The sequence below is a fragment of the Rutidosis leptorrhynchoides genome, chromosome 5 (assembly GCF_046630445.1).
Source record: "Rutidosis leptorrhynchoides isolate AG116_Rl617_1_P2 chromosome 5, CSIRO_AGI_Rlap_v1, whole genome shotgun sequence".
Taxonomy (NCBI): Eukaryota; Viridiplantae; Streptophyta; class Magnoliopsida; order Asterales; family Asteraceae; genus Rutidosis; species Rutidosis leptorrhynchoides.
The window spans coordinates 406,834,269-406,840,737 of NC_092337.1; positions in this window are offsets into that span (position 1 = coordinate 406,834,269).

The window sequence follows — 6,469 nt, forward strand, 5'->3', positions numbered from 1 at the left end:
AAGTCGGGTCATACCCAATAACAAACTTACCGACACCTTATACGTATTTGGTCTTAACGATTGGATCATTAAACAAATACGCGACACTTGGATTTTAGAAAATCGGGTTTCTAAAATATTATCACTTGAGATAAATTATTTGGATAATTTATATATAATTGTTTATAGGTTTAAATGATTATATTATGTTATATTTTATAAAAGGGTTTTATAAAATGTATAATTAACAAAATAATACATAATTTTATAACAAGTTTTAAACTTTTATAAAACTTATATGTATTATTATTTAACATGAAGTGTGGCAGAATTTGGGTCTCCAAGAAAGATCACACATGCTTGGTTTAGTTACTTTTAATGCTACACAACTTCACATAAGCATATCTAATACTTTAACCAAGTTTTGACTAAATTCTCTCAAGTGATATACCAAAAGGATACTTCAAAAATCTGCAAGAAAACCCTCCAAATACAGCTGCTGCTGCCGTGGGCTTTAGTGAGCTCCAAGAGGTTCTTAATTTGATTTTTGCAAGTGATATTCAAGTGCAATTAAATCCTAACCAAACTAGAAAGTGTTGGTGCAAAAGTTTGTGGGTATAACAAACTTGAGGCTTCAAGTTAGGAGCTCATTTCATCATCATCTCCTTCAAACTTTCTGCTCATTTTGAAGAACCCTCAAACTTGTTTTGAGGAGGTATAAACACTATCCTTTCTTGTTAATTAGTAAGTATTATTTCACAACTTGATCCATGGGATTTACATTTAAATGGTTGAATGATTAACAAGTTCTTAAACGGCTAAACATACTCATATTAACACGCTTCCGCAAGCTTACTAATAAATGGTTTTAAGGATATTGAAACTTGTTAAAATCTCTACACATTCAACATCAAATTCGGATTTATCGCTACCCTAATTTCAAGAATCAATATTATGCATAAACAACACAAGAATTCATGAAGAAAACACAATAATATCATATTCATCAACAATTCATCAAATACTAAGGCATAAAAGTTTCAATTAAACAAACCCCTTAAAATTTCAAACATGAACCCTAGAATTAATACAATTAATCAAGAAACATGAGAGAAAAAGCAAGAGATTAGTCAAAATCGGACCTTAACCGGCATGATTGAACAATGAATTGAAGAAATTAGGTAGCAGTTAGTGTTAATTGAAACTAGGGTTTGAGAGCTCTAACTTCGTTTGAGAGGTAAGTGTGAGAATGGTGGGTGAAAAACAGATCCAAAACCCCTAAAAAGAGTTATATTCCCGTCGGGTTACATTGTGGGTCGGGTTGACCCAATTGACTTAAAACCTTGACCGTCGGTTTGGAACCTGTGCGACAGAATTGTCGCGCCGCGACATAAGTCGCCGCGCCGCGGCGATACGCTGCACCTGATACTAATTTTTACAAATTTCGTGAATTTCAAAACCTGTGAAAACTCGCGCCTCGACCCAATTCCTCGCGACGTGGAAATTAACGTGTTTAAAAACCATTTTAAAGTGACTTTCTGTTACCAAAACCTTTGTTATATCGCACCGTGGCTATGTTTGTCGCGCCGCGGCAATGTGCTGGACCTGGTACCTCGACTTTTTAAGCTATGCAGCAAACTCAAATACCTTTAAACACCCAAACAATCAACAAAATAACAAGTAATCTATCATAATTAATCATTTAGCATTTAAGACTCAGCAAACCCGTGATCAAACCTATTAATACAAACTATACAACAATGTGAACCATGTTTAACGAGTCGTTCACAAAACTCGTTTCCAAATTCAAGTAACCTTAGGATCGGGTTCAACGTGAACCCCGTCATCAATCTCCATCGGACCATCAAAATATTTCTTTGCACGATGTCCGTTAACCTTAAAAGTAGTACCGCTTGCATTTTTCAACTCAATCGTACCGTATGGGTACACCTTAACAACCTCAAATGGTCCCGTCCACCGGGACTTAAGTTTTCCCGGTAAAAGCTTTAATCTAGAGTTAAACAAAAGCACTCGATCTCCTTCATTAAACTCTTTTGGACCCTTTAACTTCCTATCATGCCATTGCTTGGTTTTCTCCTTATAAATCAATGAATTTTCATACGCATCAAGGCGTAATTCACCAAGCTCATTCAATTGCCCCGCCCTTAGACGTCCGGATTCCTTCAAATCTAAATTGCAATTTTTAAGTGCCCACATAGCCTCGTGCTCAATCTCCAACGGGAGATGGCACGCTTTCCCATAAACCAACCGATAAGGAGTGGTACCAATTGGCGTTTTGTAGGCGGTTCGAAACGCCCACAAAGTTTCATCGAGCTTATTCACCCACTCCTTCGGATTCGACCCCACCGTTTTCTCAAGAATCCCTTTAAGAGCTCGATTGGTGTTCTCAACTTGTCCGCTCGTTTGGGGATGGTATGAAGTAGAAACTTTATGGAGAACTCCATATCGCTTCAATACCTTCTCCATTTGGGCGTTACAAAAATGAGTACCCCTATCGCTAATTAATGCTTTAGGAGTTCCAAATCGAGAGAATAAACGTTGAAGGAACGAAATCACAACTCGTGCATCGTTTGGGGGTAAAGCTTGCGCTTCGGCCCATTTAGACACGTAGTCAATGGAAACGAGTATGTAACTATAATTATGAGATTTTGGAAATGTCCCCATAAAGTCAATTCCCCAAACGTCAAATACCTCGTAAACTTGGATGCTTTGTTGAGGCATCTCATCCCGTTTGGTGACTTTACCGGCCCTTTGACAAGAATCGCACGACTTGCAAATCCGGTGGGCATCCTTGAAAATTTTCGGCCAAAAGAAGCCGGCATCATAGACTTTACGCCCCGTGATTTGGGGTCCAAAATGCCCACCGGTAGGCCCACTATGGCACTCGGTCAAAATACGCATACACTCCTCACCGGAAACGCACCGACAGATAACCCCATCGGGACAACAACGAAAAAGATAGGGAGCCTCCCAGAAATAGTACTTAAGGTCACTGAAGAATTTCTTCCTCTTTTGATGCGACCACCCTTTTTCCAAGAATCCCCCAACGAGATAATTAGCAATGTCCACGTACCACGGCTCATCCACCTTGTCCATCGCCATGAGATATTCATCGAGAAAATTATCATGGATATCCGATTCGTGAAGGACTTCGAGATTTGGATTCTCGAGTCTAGACAAGTGGTCAGCCGCTAGATTTTCAGCACCCTTCTTATCCCGGATCTCGATGTTGAATTCTTGAAAAAGCAAGATCCATCTAAGTAGTCGAGGTTTCGCATCCGGTTTCGAAAATAGGTACTTCAGAGCAGAATGGTCCGTAAAAACAATAGTCTTAGACAAGACTAAGTAGGACCAGAACTTATCAAACGAAAAGACCACCGTAAGGAGCTCCTTTTCAGTGGTAGTATAATTCAATTGTGCTCCCTGCAAGGTCTTGCTTGCATAGTAAATGGGTCGGAAATGTTTCTCGACCCTTTGACCCAAAACATAGCCAACAGCAAAGTCAGAAGCATCGCACATAAGCTCGAATGGAAGGGACCAATTAGGAGCAATTATGATTGGTGCATTGATCAGTTTCTCCTTAAGAAGATCGAATGCCTTTTGGCACTCGTCGGAGAAATTTCACGGCGTGTCCTTTTCAAGGAGTTTGTTCATCGGGTTAGCAATTTTAGAAAAATCTTTAATAAACCGCCGATAAAAACCGGCGTGCCCGAGAAAACTCCGAACACCCTTAACATCGGTGGGAGGTGGAAGGTTCTTAATAGCCGTTACCTTCGCAGGATCCACCTCGATACCGTCCCTAAAAATCTTGTGCCCGAGAACTATGCCCCCTTGAACCATGAAATGGCACTTCTCCCAATTGAGCACAAGATTAGACTTCTCACACCGTTTCAACATCCGTTCTAAATTAAGAAGGCATGAATCAAAAGTGTCACCGAAGACCGAAAAGTCATCCATGAACACCTCCATGCAATCCTCTATCATATCGTGGAATATGGCCATCATGCACCTTTGAAAAGTGGCCGGAGCATTGCAAAGGCCAAAGGGCATGCGTCGGTATGAAAATGTGCCATACGGGCACGTGAAAGTAGTTTTCTCCTGGTCCTCGGGCGAGATAGGAATTTGGAAATAGCCCGAAAAACCATCAAGAAAACAATAAAAGCTGTTTCCCGCTAACCTCTCTAGCATTTGATCCATGAAAGGTAACGGGAAGTGGTCTTTACGTGTGGCGTCGTTCAACTTTCGATAGTCAATACAAACACGCCACTCCGTGACAGTCCGAGTGGAAATTAACTCGTTTTTATCATTGGTGGTAATAGTCATACCACCTTTCTTAGGTACACAGTGTACCGGGCTAATCCAAGGACTGTCAGAGATCGGGTAAATTAGACCTGCATCGAGGAGCTTAATGATCTCTTTCTTCACAACTTCTTGTATGTGTGGGTTCAACCTCCTTTGTCGTTGCACCACAGGTTTGGAGTTATCCTCCATTAGGATTTTGTGGGTGCAATAGGAGGGACTAATACCCTTAATGTCGTGAATTTTCCATGCAATGGCCGGTTTATGGGCCTGCAGCATGGTTACAAGCTCAGTATTCTGACCTGTAGTAAGAGAAGAAGAAATAATTACCAGAAGCTTAGATTCCTCCTGCAAATAAGCGTATTCCAAATGATCAGGAAGTGGCTTCAATTCTAACTCGGGAGGTTCTTCAATTGAAGACTTGCTCCGGTAATCCACATCACGTTCGAGTTCCTTGAACTCCTCCTCAGTCGGCTTATAGCCGTTTTCCATCAAGGTGGTCAAAATATCCACCTCCTCAACCTGCAACTCTTCATCAATTTCTACCAATGAACACTCCCTTAAACCCCGTAACTCTGGGAATTCCTGCAATAACTCAGACTGGACATTCACAGTGTTAAGAAAATAGCATACATCATCGGTGTACGCTGGGTATTTTAAAGCATGGTCAATTGAGAAAGTTGCATGCAAATCATCTATCCTAAGGGTCAACTGTTGGCCATAAACATCAATGATACAGCTAGCAGTATTCAAAAATGGCCGACCCAAAATCAGTGGAATCCTCTCATCCACTTCCATATCCAACACCACGAAATCGACCGGAAAAACCAACGACCCGGTCTTAACTAGCATATTATCGATAATTCCACAAGGGAATTTAATAGAGCGGTCCGCTAGCTGAATAGCCATACGCGTGGGTTTCAACTCCCCGGAGTCTAGCTTCAAATAAATAGAGTAGGGCATTAAATTTATGCTAGCCCCCAAATCTGCCAACGCCCTCATACAATCCAAATTACCCAGTAAACAAGGAATGGTAAAACTCCCAGGATCCTCAAGCTTCTCGAGAAGCTTGTTTGCAACTACCGCTGAGCATGCGGCATTCAACCTAACTGAAGACATGTTCTCCAGCTTCTTCCTGTTAGTTAGCAAGTCCTTAAGAAACCTTGCATACTTGGGCATACCTGCAATCACATCAATAAAAGGAAAATTAATGTTAACTTTTTTAATCAAGTCCATGAACTTGGACTTTTCTGCCTCCAGCTTTTCCAATCTCTGCTTCCTCGGGAATGGGAGCGGTGGTTGATACTCTTTAACTACCGGTTTAGCAGCAACAGTTTCCGGAACCCTCACAACCTTCTCAATCACCTGTTCCGGCTCCTTATCCCCCTCCGGTTCACTAACAACTACCGGCTCAATATCCTTAACCAACGGCACTAGTAAATCATACTCATCGGGCTTCCTCGGTGAATCATATGCTAAACCACTACGGGTAGTGATAGCATTAACGTGCCCATTCTTTGGGTTATTATCGGTCTTACTCAGTAACTCCCCCGGTTTCCTCACATTATTCTGACTAGCAAGTTGACCAATTTGTTTCTCAAGATTCTGAATAGATGCTTGTTGATTTCGAAACATTTGATCATTCTTCTCATTGTTCTGAGTAACAGTAGTAACAAGCTGAGTTTGAGAAATCACAAGCTTCTCGATCATAGCTTCAAGATTGGACTTTTTCTCTTCGGCTTGGGGTTTCTGAAAATACCCGGGAGCTTGCTGTTGATATCCTCCACTAGAACCTGGCTGGAACCTCGAACCTTGATTACCTTGAGGATTATAGGTGTTGACATATGTTTATGTATTAGATTTGTGGCGCACGGTTTTATTATTATTTTGTAATGTATTTACTGTGTTTACCATGGTAACTTGTAACTCTTGTAACTTAAGAGATTGTCATATATAAACAACCTCCTCCCTTGTTAATAATCTAGTTATCCATTTTCAATATTATACATCTTATCTTTACTCTCTAGTGTTCTTGATAACTAATACTTCCAACCCACTAAACATCCATCAAAACCGTAGATCCAAGCTTCATTTGGGACTAACAATTGGGATTGTTGAAATTCCTATTAAACTGCGCACGTCCCTGAAACTGATTGTTGTTCTGTTGACT